This window comes from Heterodontus francisci, chromosome 35 (assembly GCF_036365525.1).
Source record: "Heterodontus francisci isolate sHetFra1 chromosome 35, sHetFra1.hap1, whole genome shotgun sequence".
NCBI classification, from domain to species: Eukaryota; Metazoa; Chordata; class Chondrichthyes; order Heterodontiformes; family Heterodontidae; genus Heterodontus; species Heterodontus francisci.
In genome coordinates, this window is record NC_090405.1 from 18,079,773 (window position 1) to 18,101,285 (window position 21,513).

Below are 21,513 nucleotides of genomic sequence, written 5' to 3' on the forward strand. Positions count from 1 at the left end.
ACTCAATCTCTTCTCATAGGACAATTCCCTCATCCCAGGAAGCAATCGAGTGACACTTTGTTACACTTCCTTTAAGGCAAGTATGTCCTTCGTTAGGTAAGGGGAACCAAAACTGTACACAGTGCTCCAGGTGTGATCTCACCAAGGCTCTGTCTAATTTAAGTCAAACTTCTTTATTCTTATAAAAACTCTTCACAATGTTGAACACAACTATTAACTACCTCATTAACATCTCTGCTCGAAGAAGAAGGACCCCAGCTTCACACACCCCAGACCCCTATTCTTTCCACATTAGCTGAATTCGTGCATCTCTGATACCATTCTAGTAAATCTCCTCTGTGCCCTCTCTGAGGCCTTGACATTCCTGCTAAAGTGTGGAACATGGAATTAGACACAATGCTCGAGCTGAGGCCTATAGCCAGTGAGATTTATAAAGGTTCAGCCTCAATTCCTTGTCTGTGTCCCGTACTCCCATTTCTGGTTTCTGACTCAATGTCGGCTCTGAGCTGTTGAAACTGCCTGAAGAAACATTTCCACCCAACAAAGCGCTCGGAATGTGAGAAGGGACAAAGTGAGTGACCAAGTACATCAACTCCAAGTAAAACTCCACCATGTAGTGAAAACACTCGAAACACAACGGCTCTTTTAAGAGCCACCCACAATCTCTCTGAAAAAGCTACATCATCTCTCCAGAATTGGTTTATTTAATTGGTTTTAATGCTAAGTAACTCTCTTGAACTTTCTCTGTCTATGTTTTCTGTTTCAATCTGGTATGGAGATTCTGGGAAGATGAATTTCACTGCCTGGGAGGATCTTTGTGGTTTTCCTGCAGAATGCAGCATCAGTGAAGCGGTCACTTGCACTGAGCAGGTCAAGCGCAAGATGTAACCATGTGGTGTCCGCTCTGAAACGGCAGGGCTGCACTCCCTGTGGATTCGGCGGTCAAAAAACTCGACCGTTTCTCTCAAACACAAAACAAAGTCTCTTTTCAGAGTCACCCACCGCCTCATAGGGACAGCAGTGACCTGGGAACGGGAGCTGGGGTGTGTTTTATGCCGGAAATAACAGTTAATGATTTATGTTGTGCTCTCGTTATATTCCAATCTCTGAATTGAGCCTTTCCACCGCACCAGGGTTATGGGGAGTTTTCATCGTTTCTTTTCTAAACGTACAGACGATGTTATAAAGTTGCTGATTTACCCAGATGGCAGATTCTCCCCTCACAGTGAAAAGTAACATCGCACCTTCACATCTGCCCATTGTTTTATAATTGAATAATTAGTCAAATGGAATTATTTGTGATGTAATTTCCCCCGAGACGGTGTTTCCTGCAGTGAAACTGACAGGGTTTGTGAAACTGATCAGTTTCAGCTCAGTCATTCAGGGACCTGGAATTCCTGCAGTTTGAACCTGCTGTAACCCCAGCCCACTTCTGATTGGTCACCCTCTTCTCATAAAGTCAGTGACAGCACTTTTTCTTTATTTCCAAAATATACTTTATTCATAAAAATCTGCAAAAATTACATTGCCAAACAGTTTCAAACAGCACCAAAAAATACAAACATTGCAAGGGAGATCAGTTTCCTTCTATACTATCATAAGGTTCTTCACAACCCTTCCATTTCACTATTGTCATGCCAATTACAGTTTCACATTTACAGCAAATGAAAATATCAACGATACAGTTCGAGGGGTTTCCCATGGATCCAGCCCCTCAGTTCAGCTTGGTGGCGGGACCTTACACTGTGGTCTTTCCCCATTGAGCCTTTGCTGCGGCTGCCCCAAGCTTTAGTGTGTCCCTCAGCACGTAGTCCTGGACCTTGGAATGTGCCAGTCTGCAACATTCGGTGGTGGACAACTCTTTGCGCTGGAAGACCAGCAAGTTTCGGGCAGACCAAAGGGCGTCTTTCACCGAATTGATAGTCCTCCAGCAGCAGTTGATGTTTGTCTCGGTGTGCGTCCCTGGGAACAGCCCGTAGAGCACAGACTCCTGTGTTACAGAGCTGCTTGGGATGAACCTTGACAAAAACCACTGCATCTCTTTCCACATGAGGAGGCCATTCGCCCCATCAAGTCCATGTCGGGTTTCCAATCTGTTCAGTCCCTGACTCGATCCCCAAAGCCCTGCATAACCCCTTTGGGTCAAAATGACCGTGGCAGAACTCGAACCTACAATCTTCCGATAACCTCATAAAATACACTGAAGTCAAACGCCTTATTCATTAGGCCACACGGCCATTAGATAAAATGAATGATCCAATCGGAGAACCTCGAAGCACAAAATACAGCAAATCATTGGCTGAACCTGTCAACCTGGCAGAATATTTGAATTCGTGAAAGCTGCCAATTTCACTGTGGAAAAGAAGTGATCGACTGGAAAAGTACATAAAAATCTATTTTCCCGTCACGCTTTAAAAAAACGCTTTTAAAACACAATTCTGCTTTTACCGACTCAAATTGCTGGCGCTATTTTATGAACAGCTTTATTTTGCCAATTTTTGTCAACTTCTTATCCGTAACTGACAGGAAAAGACTCCGTTCAGCAATCTTTCACGTGAAAAATAACTCAAACTCGGTGTGGAAGTAATAAATTACAGACTATTGGTAATTCCCCTTCACACAGGCTTCAGGGGGACAGTGAGAAGCCACTGAAATAGTTGCTTCATTCTTTTAAAAGGTTCCCATTCTGTCCTGTTACTGACATGTTGGAATCAGATTTGTATTTAACAAGATATTTCTGTGAAAACAAAATCCTCAACGGACCAGCTGGGAATCTGGGAATCACTGTAGTAAAATAAAAGGCTTTTGATTGAGAAGACGGGACCTTCTCACCAGCAGCCGGGTTACATTCCCCTCACATCCTTACACAGTGAGCAGCTCTTTCCCTCTAGAAATAGACAGCAGCAGTTGGAAGTTCAGTGAAAGGATCAGTTCATTGAGACAAGTTTCTGACTGACAGGTGGTGCTGAATATTAATACAAGAAGGTCCTGGAATGGGAAACAAGTGTCCAGAGTGGGGTCTGAAATCAGGACAGGGAAATGGCCAGCACTGACACAGACCATTTCATTATTACATTGATATCTGACTGTCTATAAGGAGAAGCGAGTTAAACACATGATGGTGAAAGGAATGGAAGATGACGCTGGTTGTTCTAGATGAAGAGGGATAGACAGAGGTGTGGGTACAGCAGACTTCAGACAGTAATCAGCCCTTTCAGATACTGTGGGTGGATCTGAAAAGAGCCTTTGGGTATTTGATAAAATCCTGGCAGATTGACTTGGTTTTGGTGCCCGGAGCGCTGGTTTTCTTGGGCAGCAACACGGCCTGGATATTCGGCAGCACCCCGCCCTCAGTGTCCTGGAATCAAAAGCAAGTGTCCAGAGTGGGACCTGAAATCAGGATAGGGGAAAAAGCTCTTTGTTTAAAAACCCTCAAATAGCTACCTTGTAATTGGTCAGGTTACTAATGTTTTAGTTAGTGTAATTTCTAATAATTAGTAATTAGAAAGTGCTGTTTGGACAGAGTGTAAAGCTGTGAGTTGATGTGTGAGGGACTTCACTGACTAGGGGAAGGAGGTGCTCTTTGGTCTCTTTTCTTTTCTGCTTTTTCAGCCTCCATGGTACAGGGGAAGAAGCTGATTGGTGAGTAACTGGTAAATTAATCTACTTATTACACTTATTACATGAGCAATAATGAGTTTGTAAAGCTAAGTAATGGCAGGGCAGCTCGGCCAAGTGGAATGTGCCTCCTGTGGTATGTGGGAAGTCATGGATGCACCATGTGTCCTTGACAAACACATCTGCAGGAAGTGTCACCAGCTGCAGAAGCTTGAGCTCCAGGTTTCAGAACTCGAGCAGCAACTGGAGTCAGTGTTGTGCATCCGCAAGGCAGAGAACTACGTGGATAGGACTTTTCAGCAGGTTGTCACCTCGGAGTTGAAGAGAGCACACGCTGAGAGGGATTGGGAGTTTGCCAGACAGACAAGAAGGTCAAGGCAGGTAGTGCAGGAGTCCCTGGAGGGCATCCCACTTTCTAACTGGTATTCAGTTCTGAGTACTGATGGGAGAGAGGGTTCCTCTGGAGAGTGCAGTGAGAGTCATGACCAGAACTCCATGCGTGGCTCAGCTGTGCAGGGAGGGAGGAGAAAATACAAGCGAGCAATACTGGTAGGGGATTGTATAGTTCGGGGAACAGATAGGTATTTCAGTGCTCGCAAACCAGGTTTCCTCCTTGGTGCAAGGATCATGGATATCACTGAGTGGCTACAGAGCATTCTGGAGGGCAAGGATGCACAGCCAGAGGTCGTGGTCCACATTGGTACCAACGATATAGGAAGAAAGAGGGATGAGATCCTTCAGGCTGAGTTTAGGGAGTTAGGAAAGAGATTAACAAACAGGACCTCAAAGGTAGTAATCTCCAAATTACTCCCAAGGCCACATGCTAGTGAGTATAGAAATAGGAGAATACACCAGATGAATGCATGGCTGGAGAGATGGTGCAGGAAGGAGGGCTTCCGATTTCTGGGGCATTGGGACCAGTTCTGGGGAAGGTAGGACCTATATAAGTCGAACGGTCTACACCTGAACAGGACCAGGATGAATATCCTTGCAGGTGCTGTTGGGGATTGTTTAAACTAATTTGGCAGCTTGATGGGAACCTGAGGGCAGTTTCAGACAGGGCAATTTCAGGGCAGGGAACGGGAGGCAGAAAATTAGCGAATGACTCTGAAAGACAGAAGAAGCAAAGTTTAAAAAGTGTGCAGCAGAGGAATTTGGCAGTGTTAAAGGATATTTATTTATTTAAAGAGGCAACTTGATTGAAACATATCAGATCCTGAGGAGTCTTGACAGGGTGGATGTGGAAAGGATGTTTCCCCTTGTGGGAGAATCTGGAATTAGGGGTCACTGTTTAAAAATAAGGGGTCACCCATTTAAGACAGGGATGAGGAGAATTTTTTTCCCTCAGAGGGTGGTGAGTTTTTGGAACTCTCTTCCTCAATAGGCGGTGGAAGCAGAGACTTTGAATATTTTTAAGGCAGAGGGACATCGATTCTTGATAAGCAAAGGGGTGAAAGGTTATCGGGGGTAGGCGGGAATGTGGAGTAATCAGTTCAGCCGTGAACTTATTGAATGGGGAAGCAGGGTCTAGGGGTCGAATGGCCTACTCCTGCTCCTAATTTTTATACTTGTATGTATATTCATATAGTAAATAAAGCTGATGAGATGAGGGCACAGATAGACACATAGATCAATACAGCACAGGAACAGGCCATTCAGCCCTCCAAGCCTGCGCTGATAAAGTAACATCACACTTTTTATTTTTATTTAGAGATACAGCACTGAAACAGGCCCTTTGGCCCACTGAGTCTGTGCTGACCAACAACCACCCATTCATACTAACCCTACAGTAATCCCATATTCCCTACCACCTACTTACACTAGGTGCAATTTACAATGGCCAATTTACCTATCAACCTGCAAGTCTTTGGCTGTGGGAGGAAACCGGAGCACCCGACGAAAACCCACAGGGAGAACTTGCAAACTCCACACAGGCAGTACCCAGAATCGAACCCGGGTTCCTGGAGCTGTGGTGCTAACCACTGCGCCATTGTGCCCACACATGGTAACACAATATCATTGCAATAAGGGAAACTTGGCTTCAAGAGGGCAAGAATGGCAGCTCAACATCTCTGGATATAGAGTTTTCATGTGGCATAGGGATAAAAAAGGTGGGAGTGTAGCATTATTAGTTAAGGAAGGCATACAGCTTTGAGGAGGGATTATATGTTAAATGAATCATCAAATGAGGCCATATGGGTGGAGCTCAGAAATAAAAAAGGGGCAGCCACACTACTAGGAGTGTACTGTAGACCCCCAAATAGTGAGAGAGAGATAGAAGAACAAATATGTAGGCAAATTGCTGAGTGCAAAACTATAGGGAAATAATAGTTGGGGATTTCAACTATCCCAATATCAACTGGGATACAAACAGTGTGAAGGGCACAGAGGGCACAAAATTCCTGAACTGCATTCAAGAGAACTTTAATAGCCAGCACATCACAAGCCCAATGAGAGGAGGCACAATTCTAGAGCGAGTCTTCAGTAATGAAGCTGGGCAAGTAGCAGTGGGTGACCATTTTGGAGATAGCTTTTTTTTATTCATTCATGGGATTTTGGGCATCGCTGGCCAGGTCAGCATTTATTACCCATCCCTAATTGCCCTTGGGAAGGTGGTGGTGAGCTGCCTTCTTGAACTGCTGCAGTCCATTTGGGGTAGGTGCATCCACAGTGCTATTCAGAATGGAGTTCCAGGATTTTGACCCAGTGACAGTGAAGGATCAGCGAAATAGTTCCAAGTCAGGATGGTGTGTGTCCTGGTGGGGAACTTGCAGGTGGTGGTGTTCCCATGCATTTTCTGCCCTTGTACTTCTAGTTGGTAGAGGTCACAGGTTTGGAAGGTGCTGTTCAAGGAGCCTTGGTGCATTGCTGCAGTGCATCTTGTAGATGGTACACACTGCTGAAACTGTGCGTCGGTGGTGGAGGGAGTGAATGTTTGTAGATGGGGTGCCAATCAAGTGGGCTGCTTTGTCCTGGATGGTGTTGAGCTTCTTGAGTGTTGTTGGAGCTGCACCTATCCAGGCAAGTGGAGACTATTCCAACACACTCCTGACTTGTGCCTTGTAGATGGTGGACAGGCTTTGGGGAGTCAGGAGGTGGGTTACTCGCCTCAGGATTCCTCGCCTCTGACCTGCTCTTGTAGCCACGGTATTTATATGGCTACTCCAGTTCAGCTTCTGGTCAATGGTGCCCCTAGGATGTTGATAGTGGGGGATTCAGCAATGGTAATGCCATTGAATGTCAAGGGGAGTTAGTTCGATTCTCTCTTGTTGGTGATGGTCATTGCCTGGCACTTGTGCGGCCCGAATGTTAGTTGCCACTTATCAGCCCAAGCCTGGATATTGTCCATGTCTTGCTGCATTTCTACACGGACTGCTTCAGTATCTGAGGAGTCATGAATGGTGCTGAACATTGTGCAATCATCAGCGAACATCCCCACTTCTGACCTTATGATTGAAGGAAGGTCATTGATGAAGCAGCTGAAGATGGTTGGGCTGAGGACATTACCCTGAGGAGCGCCTGCAGTGATGTCCTGGAGCTCAGATGATTGACCTCCAACAACCACAACCATCTTCCTTTGCGCTAGGTATGACTCCAGCCAGTGGAGGGTTTTCCCATTGACCTCAGTTTTGCTCGGGCTCCTTGATGCCATACTCGGTCAAATACTGCCTTGATGTCAAAGGCAATCACTCACACTTCACCTCTTTTGTCCATGTTTGAACCAAGGCTGTCATGAGGTCAGGAGCTGAGTGGCCCTGGCAGAACCCAAACTGAGTGTCACTGATGCAGGTTATTGCTTAGCGAGTGCCGCTTGATGGTACCTTCTATCATTTTACTGATGATTGAGAGTAGACTGATGGGGCCTAAAGTGATGGAAGGTGTCATCAACATTGCCATCAAGCAGCACTAGCAGATATGTCCTTTAGGATTCGGCCAGTAGAGATGATCCCGAGCCACTCTTGGTGATGGACATTGAAGTCCCCCACCCAGAGTACATTCTGTGCTCTTGCCACCCTCAGTGCTTCCTCCAAGTGCTGTTCAACATGGAGGAGTACTGACTCATCAGCTGAGGGAGGGCAGTAGGTGGTAATCAGCAGGAGGTTTCCTTGTCCATTGTTTGATCTGATGCCATGAGACCTCATGGGGTCCAGAGTCGATGTTGAGGACTTCCAGGGCAATTCCCTCTCTACTGTACTGACACCTCTGGTGAGTCTGTCCTGCCCGTGGGACAGGACATACCCAGGGATGGTGATGGCAGTGTCTGCGACATTGCCTGTAAGGTATGATTCTGTGAGTATGACTATGTCAGGCTGTTGCTCTCCCAACTTAACACAAGCCACCAGATGTTACTAAGGAGGACTTTGCAGGGTCGACAGCGCTGGGTTTGCCATTGTCATTTCTGGTGCCCAGGTCGACGCCGGGTGGTCCGTCTGCTTTCATTCCTTTTTAATGACTTCGTAGTGTTTAGTTTCAACTGAGTGGCTCGCTCGGCCATTTCAGAGGGCATGTAAGAGTCAACCACATTGCTGTGGGTCTGCAGTCGCATGCAGGCCAGACAAGAACAGCAGATTGCCTTCCCTAAAGGGCATTAGTAAACCAGATGGGTTTTTACAACTATCAACAATGGTTTCATGGCCATCATTAGACTTGCTTTTTAATTGCAGATTTATTATTTGGATTTAAATTTCAATGGTGGGAGTTGAACCCACGTCCCCTGAGCAATACCCTAGGTGTCTGGGTTACTAATCCACTGACAAGTCCACTGACAAGACCACTACACCACCACCACCCCTAGTGACCATGCTGCAATTAGTTTTGGCATAATCATGTAAAAGGACAAAGATACAACAGAAGTAAAAGTTCTAAATTGGGGGAAGGCAAATTTTACAAAACTGAGAGGTGACTTGGTGGATGTGGACTGGATACAACTACTTGAAGGAAACCCCAAAGATGTTCTATCAGTACATTAAGAGCAAGAGGATAACTAAGGAAAGGGTACGGCCTATCAGAGATGTACAAGGGAACGTATGAGTGGATGCAGAAGATGTGTGTGGGGTTCTTAATGAGTTTTTGTCTCTGCCTTCACAAAGGAGAGGGATGATGCAGACAAAGAAGAGGAGTGTGAAATATTAGATACGATAAGCATAATGAGAGTGGAAGTACTAGAGGGTCTGACATCCTTCAAAATGAATAAATCACCAGGGCCGGATGGTTTGCATCTAAGGTTGTTAAAGGAAGCCGGGGAGGAAATAGTGGATGCGCTGAGGATCATCTTCAAATCCTCACTGGATATGGGGGAGGTGCCGGAGGATTGGAGCTCTGCGAATGTTGTACTATTATTTAAAAAGGATGTGAGGGATAGGCCAAATAATTATAGGCCGGTCAGTCTGACCTCGGTGGTGGGTAAATTATTAGAATCAATTCTGAGGGACAGGATAAACTGCCACTTAGAAAGGCATGGATTAATCAGGGATAGTCAGCATGGATTTGTTAAGGGAAGGTCATGTCTCACTAACTTGATTGAGTTTTTTGAGGAAGTAACAAGGAACATTGATGAGGATAGTGTGGTGGATGTGGTCTACATGGATTTTAATAAGGACCCACATGGCAGACTGGTCAGTAAAATGAAAGCCCATGGAATACAGGGGAATGTGGCAGGTTGGATCCAAAATTGACTCAGTGACAGGAAACAAAGGATAGTTATCGACGGATGTTTTTGCGAATGGAAAGCAGTTTTCAGTGGCATTCCACAGGGCTCAGTGTTGGGTCCCTTGCTGTTTGTGGTATATATTAATGATTTGGAATTAAATGTGGGAGGTATGATTGGGAAATTTGCTGATGACACAAAAATTGGCCGTGTAATTGATAGTGAGGAGGATAGCTGTAGACTTCAGAATGATATGAATGGATTGGTTGAATGGGCGGAAAAGTGGCAAATGGAATTCAATCTGGAGAAGTGTGAGGTAATGCATTTGGGGAGGGCAAACAAAGCAAGGGAATACACAATAAACGGGAAGATATTGAGAGGGGTAGAAGAAGTGAGAGACTTTGGAGTGCATGTCCACAGGTCCCTGAAAGTGGCAGGACAGGTAGCTAGAGTGGTGAAGAAGGCATATGGAATGCTTTCCTTTATTGGCCAAGGTATAGAATAGAAAAGCAGGGATGTCGTGCTAGAACTGTATAAAACGGCGGTTCGGCCACAGCTGGAGTATTGCGTACAGTTCTGGTCACCACATTATAGAAAGGACATAATTGCTCTGGAGAGAGTACAGAGGGGATTTACAAGAACGTTGCCAGGGCTTGAAAGTTGCAGCTATGAGCAAATATTGGAGCAACTCGGGTTGTTTTCCTTAGAACAGAGGAGTCTGAGGGGTGACTTGAATGAGGTGTACAAAATTATGAGGTGCCTAGACAGAGTGGACAGTAAGGACCTGTTTCCCCTGGTGTGGAGGTCAGTTACCAGGGGGCACAGATTTAAGGTGATTGGTAGAAGGATTAGAGGGGACATGAGGGGAAACGTTTTTACCCAGAGGGTGGTGGGTGTCTGGAATTCGCTGCCAGGAATGGTGGTGGAGGCAGAAACCCTCAACTCATTTAAAAATACCTGGACATGCACCTGAAGTGCTGTAACCTGCAAGTCTACGGATCAGGTGCTGGAAGGTGGGAATAGATTGGGTGGCTAGTTTTTTCGGCCAGAGCAAACGCGATGGGCTGAATGGGCTCCTTCTGTGCCCTAATTTTTCTATGATTCTATGGAAATTGCCAGCACTGACACAGATCATTTCATTAGTACATTGATATTGGACTGACTATAAGGAGAAGCTAGTTAAACACATAATGGTGAAAGGAATGGAAGATAGCATTGGTTGTTCCAAATGAAGAGGGATAGACAGAGGTGTGGGTACAGCAGACTTCAGACAGTAATCAGCCCTTTCAGATACTGTGGGTGGCTCTGAAAAGAGCCTTTGAGTATTTGAAAAAATTCTGGCAGATTGACTTGGTTTTGGTGCCCGGAGCGCTGGTTTCCTTGGGCAGCAACACGGCCTGGATATTAGGCAGCACCCTACCCTGAACAATGGTCACACCTCCCAGCAGCTTGTTGAGCTCCTCATCATTGAGGACGGCCAGCTGTAGGTGTCTGGGGATGATGCAGGTCTTCTTGTTGTCCCGGGCTGCGTTACCGCCCAGCTCGAGGATTTCAGCGGTCAGATACTCGAGAACAGCAGCCAGATAGACCTGGGCTCTGGCACCCACACGCTCAGCATAGTTACCCTTTCTCAGGAGCCTGTGAACACGGCCCACCGGGAACTGCAGTCCAGCCCGGGAGGAGCGAGACTTGGCCTTGGACCGAGCTTTCCCGTTGGTCTTTCCTCTTCCAGACATTTCCACAATCTCACAAATACTTTCACAATGAATAGATAATTTCGTCAGCATTAAACATACACATGGGGTGGTCAGGATGGTCGAGCAGTCTGAGACAGTTCATTCAGATCACAATTCTCTCTGCAGGGGTGGGTTCAAATTCCCCTTCTGATAAGTTGTGTTTTGTCATGACTAGAGGTATTTGGGAGTAGCGATGAAGAACAAACAGAGATCATGAAAGAATATTGACAAGCAAAATCAAAACAAATCCAAAGATGTTTCATCAATACATTGCAGTCAGAGGCAACTGAGGAAAGAGTAGGGCCCATCAAAGACCTAAAAATGTAACCTATGTGTCAGTGTGGAAGATGTTGGTATGTTTATTAATGAATATTTTACTGTCTTCGCAAATGAGGGGGTGATGCAGATATTGTAATTAAGGAGAAGGAGTGTGAAGTATTGGACATGATAAACTGAGGGAGAGAAGAAGTATAAATGGGATTAGCATCCTTGAAAGTGGATAAATCATCAGGGCAGGATGAAATGTACCCCAGGCTGTTAAAAGAAGTCAGGGAGGAAATAGTGGAAGGTCTGACCATCAGTTTCCAATCCCTCACTGGATACGGGTGTGATGTCAGAGGATTGGAGGTCTCGTAACACTGCAATAAAAGCAAAATTCTGCAGATGCTGCAAATCTATAATAAAAACTAGTTGCATTGGAAATACACAGCAGATCTGGCAGCAACTGTGGAGAGAGAAGCAAAGTTAACGTTTCTGTTCTGATGAAAGGTCACTGACCTGAAATGTTAACTTTGTTTCTCTCTCCACAGATGCTGCCAGACCTGCTGTGTATGTCCAGCACTTTTTGTTTTTATTGCTAACATTGCACCATTGTTGAAAAAGGAAGCGAGTGATCGACCGAATAATTAAAGGCCAGTCAGCCTAACCTCAATAGTGGGCGAATTATTGGAATTAATTCTGAGAGACAGGATAAACTGTCACTTAGAAAGGCACAGATTAATCAAGTATCATCAGCATGGATTTGTTCAGGGAAGCTCCTGTCTGACTATCTTGATTGAATGTTTTTGAAGAAGTAACAATGAGGATTGATGAGGATAGTGCAGTTGATCTGATCTACATGGATTTTAGCAAGACTTTTGACAAGGTCCCACATGGCAAACTGGTTAAAAAAAATAAAAGCACATGGGATCCAGGGGAATGTAGCAAGCTGGACACAAAATTGGTTCAGTGGTAGGAAACAAAAAGGAATTGGTTACAGGTGTTTTTGCAACTGGAGGACTGTTTCCAGTGGTGTTCCACAGGGCTCAGAACTAGGTCGCCTGCTTTTTGTGGCATATCTTAATGATATGGACATGAATGTAGAGGGCACAATCAAGATATTTGCAGATGACACAGAAATTGTCCGTGTTGTTGATAGGGAGGAGGATAGCTGTACACTGCAGGAAGATATCAATAGACTGGTCAGGTGGGCAGAGAAGTGGTAAATGGAATTCAAATTGGACAAGGGTGAGGTGATGCATTTGGGAGGTCAAAAAAGGCAAAGGAATACACAATTAATGGGAGAACACTGAACGGTGCAGAGGAAGTGAGGGACGTTGGAGTGAATGACCACAGATCCCTGAAGGTAGCAGGACAGGTCAATAAGGTGGTTCAGCAGGTATATGGAATCCTTTCCTTTATTAGCTGAGGTATAGAATATAAGGGTGATCTGGGTATCCATGTCAATAAGTCACTGACAGCTAACATGCAGATGCAGCAAGCAATTAGGAAGGCTAATAGTATGTTAGCCTTTATCACAAGAGGATTTGAGTACAGGAGCAGTGAATTCTTGCTTCAATTGTATAGAACCTTGGTTAGACCGCACTTGGAGTACTGTGTGCAGTTTTGGTCTCCTTACCTTAGGAAGGATATTATTGCCATGGAGGGAGTTCAACGAAGGTTCATCAGACTTGTTCCTGGGATGGTGGGACTGTTCTATGAAGAGAGATTGGGGAAACTGGGGCTGTATTCTCTAGAGTTTCGAAGAATGAGAGGTGATCTCATTGAAACCTACAAAATACTTAAAGGACAGTCAGGGTAGATGCAGCTAAGATGTTTCATCTGGATGGGGAGTCGAGAACCAGGGGCTCAATTTCAAAATAAGGGGGAAGCTCCTTAGGACAGAGATGAGGAGAAATTTCTTTACTCGGAGGGTTGTGAATCTTTGGAATTCTGTACCCCAGATGGCTGTGGAAGCTCAGTTGTTGAGTATGTTTAAAGCAGAGATTGACAGATTTCTAAATACAAATGACATAAGGGAATATGAGGAAAGTGTGGGGAAAAGGGCATTGAAGTGGATGATCAGCCATGATCATATTGAATGGTGGGGCAGGCTCGATGGCCGACTCCTGCTCCTATGTTCCTATGTTCCTAACTCCACATGATCGGCGAGGCACATCTTCAGGCCGACTTGGTGGATGGTGTAAACAGATATCACTGCTTCTGATCTTCACCAGAACAGAGAGTGAGATGTAACATTGATCATCAAACAGACTGTGAGAGAATACAACAGAATAAAACACATGGAGAGACACTGTGGAATAACAAATAGATTTGATTGGAATGTTGAATTCTGATTGGAATGGATAAAACACCAGAAACAACAGATTAAATTGGGATTCTCATCACTATATTGATCTGAGACAGAAAAGCGAAACTGAAGGGAAGAAGGAAGAAAAGAAAGGATGGAACTGCTCACTTTTTTCAGTTTTTTCACTTGCCCCTCAAAGCTGGATAAAAAAAAAGTTGCATATAACAGAGAATTTCACCAAAAAGGGAGATTAAATGCTGCAGAAACCTTGGATCGAAGGATGCCCCAACAGATCACCTGTTTAACTGTCTCCTCACTGGGGGATTTCAATCAGTGAGTAATATTATTCTCTACCTTTTTTTGTTAAATGAACCCAGAACGGTCACTTGGAATTAATATTTGTGTTCCGACTCCTGAATAATAAAATTGTGAGTTTCTCGATATTTTCGGGACACATTTCCTGCTGAAAGAACTAAGAACTCTTTTCTAATTTACACAATACTATATACACACTCATCAAGCCTCCTGAGCTAGCATCCTTGGTGCTGCTCTCTCCTCCCAAACCTCATCTCATGTGACTGTTACATCATCACTTTGACAGTGGGAGTGATTGATCCCAATGTCTTCAGCATTAACCCTTTACATCCTTATACTACACTGTCTGTCCAAAAAAATGGGTGGAGGGAACTTGATTTATCGAAACACCAACAGCTGCCAGTTGAAAATCAACTCAAACCCATCAGCGAGAGAGAGAGAGAGAGAGACTGTCAGAGAACTTCCTGCATCCAGTCCTGACCCTGTCACACTCAGCAGCTGCTCACCCAGACCCCACTCTCATCAACACTGAACATTGTTACCGAGACACTTCAAATACTGTTTATAAAAGGCAGGAAAGGTCAATGTTCACACTGCTGTATTGAAAAGAACAAAGTTTAATATCTCCTCACTGTTTCTCAGTAACCACATGAGACATAGGTTTTCTTATTTGGTTCCTTTGATTTTTCTTGTTCCTGACTGACAAATATTCCAAACCTCAGATAAACCCTCCCACTTGCGTCATGTCCCAGTCTCAGTCACAAGCAACACATAACAACACAAACACTCTGAAACATACAACGCAGTCACACTTTCCTTCAGTGACATTAATGTCGAGCTGTTTTCCAGGTTGAATGCAACTGTGAACAAATTTGTATCAAAGAAGTTGCCTTTGAAATATCAGCACTGAATTTCTGTCCAAGGAGGAACAGCCATTCCAAACTCACATCCTTCACAAAGGCTGTTTTCTCTTGTGACGAAAATTCATCACATAATTTGAATTCTCACTTAAAGTTCAGAAGACACAGATGGAAGCGATTGACAAGGTAACTTATCCATCACAAATGAGAAACAAGGCTCTGCTGGGAATTGAACCCAGGATCTCTTGTTTACAAGACAGGTGCTTTAACCAACTAAGCTACAGAGCCAGATGTTGTTATAATTAAAATCAGAGGAGTGCACTATTTATTCTCATATAATATCAATATCAAAGCAAAATACAGCAGATGCAGGAAATCTCAAATAAAAACAAGAAACGCTGGAAATACTCATCAGGTCTGGCAGCATCTGTGGAGAGAGAAGCAGAGTTAACGTTTCAGGTCAATGACCCTTCTTCAGACCCTTCTATATATTCTCATCCCACTTCTCCACAGGTCACAACATATATTTTAACTTTTCCCACTTCCTGAAACAGTCAATCATATACTCTATTCTTCCCAGAATAGAAGACACTGACCAGGTTTCTTTAATGAACAGCAAAATTATCAGTTTATTACAGAACAAGTTTTAACTAGTCATGAAATAAAGCATAAATACACAGGTAGAAATTTTAAAAGTTCCCTTTTTACCTTAACCAACATTTAAAGCCCCTTTCTTACCACAGCCCCACACACGCACACACACATACACCGGTTAACTGAAAAAAAAAGAATTATTTTTTCAATTCTGAGTTCTGTTAAAGACAAAAACAACACTTGGGCTGATTACTTGTTCATTCCTGAAGAAAACAGCAGATGAGATATGTTGTTCCAAAACTGGCAAACAGTCTAACTTCTGAGTATGCGTAGACAGGTCACTAGGGTCTTTTAGAACAGTTTTTTAGAGGCAGTGTTGAGAATTAATTTTAGCAGGCTTTCTTCAAAGACAGGTGAAGAGATGAATTGACACAGTGAAGTTCTCAGGGTCTTTTAAAGATTTGCTGCAAAACAACGTGGGTTGTGATCTTCTCTCCTTCCTTGACACTTCTTCAGGCTAACTTTATCAGCTGCTCACTCCAGAAGGTAAAACACAATGACTGCGACAAATAAAAGCTTGTGATTTTTCTGCCCTCTTCGGTGAGTGCTGCTGCTGCCGGGTTTGTCCAATCAAGAGGCGCAACTGACTTCTCTGTCCACATTTCCCCCTGTTACCAGGGTTTCTGTTCGACATTTAACTTGAGTCATGTGACAACCAGTAAACATAGTTGCCAAATTAATACTTTCAGTACCCTCTTGAAAAAGAACTGGTCTGACATTTATTAAGTTTGACGATGAATTCCTCAAAAAGAATTTCACAAAAAAAAATTCTAAATCACTTCCATAACATCATGTACTTTCCCTGAGCTACAGGTTATTGCAAGTCTCTCTGGCTGTGTTTATTTTTGTTGATTTTGCACTCAGGTTCTTTCTGAATCCATGTGTTTGCAGAACTTTGTCAGTGAGAAACATGGAGATATGCTTAAAGATTTCCCTGCAAATTATTCATATCTCCGTCTTTCTCCGAACTTTGTAGAAACACATTAATGTGGGAATCACACACATCAGGCCGTCAAACCTCTCCGTTAAACATTGAAAGGTGACAGTGTTTATTGTGACGGGGTTCCATTTATTCAGACACATCTGGTATAAAAGTGCTCAAGAAATGATTCACACATGTAATGTATTTGTATATTATGTGCATGACATAATGACGTAAATAAACAATTCCTTGCACTTGCCACGCTTGGTGTATATTTTCTCTGCTGATGCCCCCTGAATATATTGGAGAAAATGGTGATGAGAATGAGATAAAAGTCTGTAAATATAGGCAGCAAACAGCAGCAGGGACTGCAGTGAACAAGATCAGGCAGCTCCTGGTGACCTACCTGCTCGGATGGTGGAGATTTTAGGTGGATTGTGTGAAGCCTGGGCCACAGAATGTCTCTTCAGTTGAATGAGATACCGCAGGGTCTTCCTGTGCATCTGATTCAAATTGCTTATTTGGGACAATATGGCTGCACACATATGGGATACATCGGAAGGTGAGGAACTTATGAGAGGGCTTGAGAACCATTCAGTTCATATATTGAAAGAATGGACATGTTTTTCAGAGCTAATAACATTTTGGAATTTGAAGGTGAAAGTGCAGAGGTCAAGACTCAGAATAAGGCAATTCTTGAGGGCAAGAAAGCAATTTTGCCAATGGAAATTAGCCTGGAAGTGTATGACCAGCTAACAAAGCTTCCTGCTCCCATCAAGGCAAAAGATGTGCCATTCAAAACAATCATCACCAAGTTGGAGGAACATTTCAACCCAAAGCCACTAGAGATCACGGTAAGCTAGAAATTTTGAAGCAGAAATCAGAAAAGTAGTGAAACAGTTGGTGAGTACATTGTGGCATGAAGAATTTATCACGACATTGCAACTTTGGCATATTCTTAGACCGTGCATTATGAGACAGATTTGTGCTTATATTGGTGGATGAGAAAAGATACTAAACACACAAAATCTCACATTCGAGCTCGCATGTAAGATTGCTCTTTCCATGGAGATTGCATCAAAGAATGCTCGAGAATTTCATCCTGTGCCAGTGATTGTAACACACTTCAGGGGAGCTTAAAAAAACTGGTAAAATGGGCTTTCACATGGCAGATAAAATTTACACAGAGAATTGTGAAGAGATACAATTTGGGAGGAAGAATAAGGAGAGGCCATATAAATGAAATGGTACAATTCTAAAGTGGGTGCCGGAACAGAGAGACAATGTACACCAATCTTAGAAGGTTTGAAAAGGCTTCTAAGAGCAAACAGGACACTTGGCTTTATTAATAGAGACATATAGTAAAAGCAAATAAGTTATCATAAACCTTTATAAAATACTGGGTCTGAATGGCCTACTCCTGTACCTCCACAGAAAGCTTCCATTCCAGGTTTGCACACACTCGTCAGGATCACTCTCCACAGATCCCGCCACTCTAGGCTCGGACACCCTCTTCAGGATCACTTTCCATAGATCCCACCACTCCATGCATGGATATCTCCCTCATGATCAGATCACAGGTCCTGAGTCCTGCCACATCCAGTCATGAATGATGGTGGACAATTAAATAACTAACCAGATGAGGAGGCTCCAAAAAATCCCCATCCTCAATAATGGTGGAACCAAAGCTAAATCATTTACAACCATCTTCCATCAGAAATTGCTCAGTGGATGATTCATCTCGGCCTCCTGAGGTCCCCAGCATCACAGTTTCCAGTCTTCAGCCAATTTGATTCACTCCACATGATAGCAAGAAAAGCTGAAGTCACTCGATACAGCAACGACAATAGGCCCTAACAACATCCCGGCTCTAGTACTGAAGACTTGTGCTCCAGAACTAGCTGCGCTCTCAGCCACACTGTTCCAGTAGAGTTACAACACAGGCATCTACCCGACAATGTGGAAAATTGCCCAAGTGTGCCCACTCCATAAAAAAAAAGCAGGACAAATCCAATCTGACCAATTACCACCCCATCAGTCTCCTATCAATCATCAGCAAAGTGATGGAAGATGTCATCAACAGTGCTATCAAGCACCAGACACTTAGCAATAATCTGCTCATCGATGCTCAGTTTAGGTTCTGCCAGGGTTCCTCGACTCCAGGCAAATACTTGGCAGGTAGAGTATAATGTGGGAAAATGTGAGGTTATCCACTTTGGTAAGAAGAATGGAAAAGCAAAATATTATTTAAATTGCGAGAGACTACAGAATGCTGTGGTATAGAAGGATCTGGGTGTCCTCGTACATGAATCACAAAATGTTACCATGCAGGTAGAGCAAATAATTAGGAAGGCAAATGGAATGTTGCCCTTTATTTCAAGGGGGATGGAGTATAAAAGAAGAGAAGTCTTGCTGCAAATGTACAGGGTGTTGGTGAAACCACACCTGGAGTACTGTGTACAGTTTTGGTCTCCTTATTTAAGGAGGGATATACTTGCATTGGAGGCAGTTCAGAGAAGGTTCACTGGATTGATTCCTGTGATGAAGTGGTTGTCTTATGTGGAGAGTTGATCAGGTTGGACCTATACTCATTGGAGTTAAGAAAAATGATAGGTGATCGTATTGAGACATATAAGATTTTGAGGGGGCTTGACAGGGTGGATGCTGAGAGGATGTTTCCCCTCATGGTGGAATTTAGAACTAGGGGACACAGTTTCAGAATAATGGTCTTCCATTTAAGAAGGAAATGAGGAATTTCTTCTCTCAGAGAGTCATTAATCTTTGGAATTCTCTACCACAGAGAGTAGTGGAGGCTGGGTCATTGAATGTCTTCAAGACTGAGTTTGACAGAATTTTATCTGCAAGGAAGTCAAGGGTTATGGGGGGCAGGCAAGAAAGTGGGGTTGAGGCCATGATCAGGTCAGCCATGATCCTATTGAATGGTGGAGCAGGCTCGAGGGGCCAAATGGCCTACTCCTGCTAATATTTCTTCTGTTCTTATTTTTTATTGCAGCTTGGTTCAAACAGACACAAAAGAGTGGAGTTCTAGAGGAGAGGTGAGAGTGATTGCCCTTGAGTGAGTGTGGCATCAAGGATCCCTAGCAAAATTGAAGTCAATGAGAATCAAGGGGAAAACTCTCCACTTGGTGGAGTCATACCTCGCACAAAGCAAGATGGTTGTGGTTAGTGGAGACCAATCATCTCAGCCCAGGACATTGCCTCAGGACTTTCTCAGGGTAGTGTCCTCGGCCCAAACATCCTCAGCTGTTTCATTGATCACTTTCCCTTCAACATAAGTCAGAAGTGGGAATGTTCGCTGATGACTCACAACTCCTCAGATACTGAAGCAGTCTGTGCCCACAAGCAGCGAGACCTGTACAAACTTCAGGCTTGAGCTGATAAGTGACAAGCAACCTTCTGGCCGCACAAGTGCTAAGCAGTGAACATCTCCATTGAGAGAGAATCAAACCATCTACCTTTTGATATTCAGCAGCATAATCATCACTGAATCCCCCACCATCAACATCTTGGGGGTTACCATTGACCAGAAACTAAACTGGACCAGTCACATCTATGCTGCAGCTATAAATGCAGGTCAGAGATTAGGAATTCTACAGCAAGTATCTCACCTCCTGACACCTCAAATCCTGTCCACCATGTACAAGGCACAAGTCAGGAGTGGGATGGAATACATCCCACTCAACAACACTCAAGAAGCTCAACACCATCCAGGAGAAAGCAGCCCACTTGATCGGCACCTAACCCACCACCTTAAACATTCACTTCCTCCACCACCAGTACACAGTGGCTGCAGTGTGTACCATCTCCATATGCACTGCAGTATCTCGCCAAGTATCCTTCAACAGCACCTTCCAAACCCGTGACCACTACCACCTCGAAGGACAAAGGCAGCAGATGCATGGGAACTCACTACCTGCAGTTTCCCCTCCAAGTCACTCACCATCCTGACATGGAACTATATCGCCATTTCTTCACTGTTGTTGGGTCACAATCCTGGTACTCCCTCCCCAAGAGCACTGTGGGTGTTCCTGCACCATATGGACTGCATCAGTTCAAGAAGGCAGCTGACCACCACATTCTCAAGGGCAATTAGGGATGGGTAATAAATGCCAGCCTTATCAGCGATACTCGCGCCCATTAATGAATAAAAAACAAATCACTCTCCACAGATTCCCCACAATCTGGGCTTGGACATTTACTTCAGGAGCACAGAGCTTTATATAACTACAACATGAGTTCCAATCTTCATATTCCGTTCACTTTTCACATTATTTTTCTACCAGTCCACTAGCTTTTAGTGATTCAGTACTCGGGTCTCTGCACCTCCGCAGTTTCTAACATCTCACCACTTAACAAAAAACACTCTGATCTATCTTTCGTAGGTACTAGATGACCCCTCATTTTAAACTCCATCTGCCAAAGCATTGCTCACTCACTTAATCTATCAAGAAGATTTGAAAATAAATTTCTTGCCAAAGGATAATGTTCTGCTTCTGCTCCCTCGCCATTTGCTTTTCCCGTTAGTCTTTCACTTGGTGTAAATCCAGAGAAAGTAAAGATGGAAAGAAGGAAGGAGGGGAGGGAAAATCCTGCTCCGTTTTGTGATCCCTATTTGATCTTCATTCCAGTCCAATTTGGGTGAAGAATTCCAATTGTCTGTCTCAATTTTAATAAAGTATAAACAATTCTGGAACCACCGTCAAGATACTGACAAGAACAGGTTTCCAGGCCGACATTACATTGAAGCTGCAAACAAGAATGCAACAGGCAGTTGATAAACTAACGACAAGGATGGGATTCAAACCAACGCGTGCACAACACAAAGGATTAGTAACCCATCGCCTTAACCTCTCAGCCACCTCGTCACCTGGCAAGTAATAGAAGCACAACCTTCACCTTCACACAGATCCTGGCTGTGCAGCCAGATGCGCAATGATGGAAATGTAGCTTCTGAAAGTAAATGAAATTTCCATCACATCAGGTCATGGCCTGTTGGGAATGGAGCGGTGTGAAACATTTCCAGACCATTTCCAACACGTTTCTACTCAGTGTGAAAACCCACCACGGAAAGACTGGAACATACAATCATTTGATCACAGCATGATTAACATCACTCAGACACCTGAACCATTCGGTCACTGACGAAGTCATGATAACTTCAAATTTCTCAT

At 44.0% G+C, this 21,513-nt stretch overlaps 1 non-coding gene across 1 annotated transcript; it reads right to left on the reverse strand.

The window, feature by feature from the left end:
- Window positions 1–14,959: 14,959 nt before the first annotated feature.
- Window positions 14,960–15,033, reverse strand: trnat-ugu (transfer RNA threonine (anticodon UGU)). Its single transcript has one exon. It is a non-coding gene; the product is annotated as a tRNA-Thr (tRNA).
- Window positions 15,034–21,513: the final 6,480 nt, after the last annotated feature.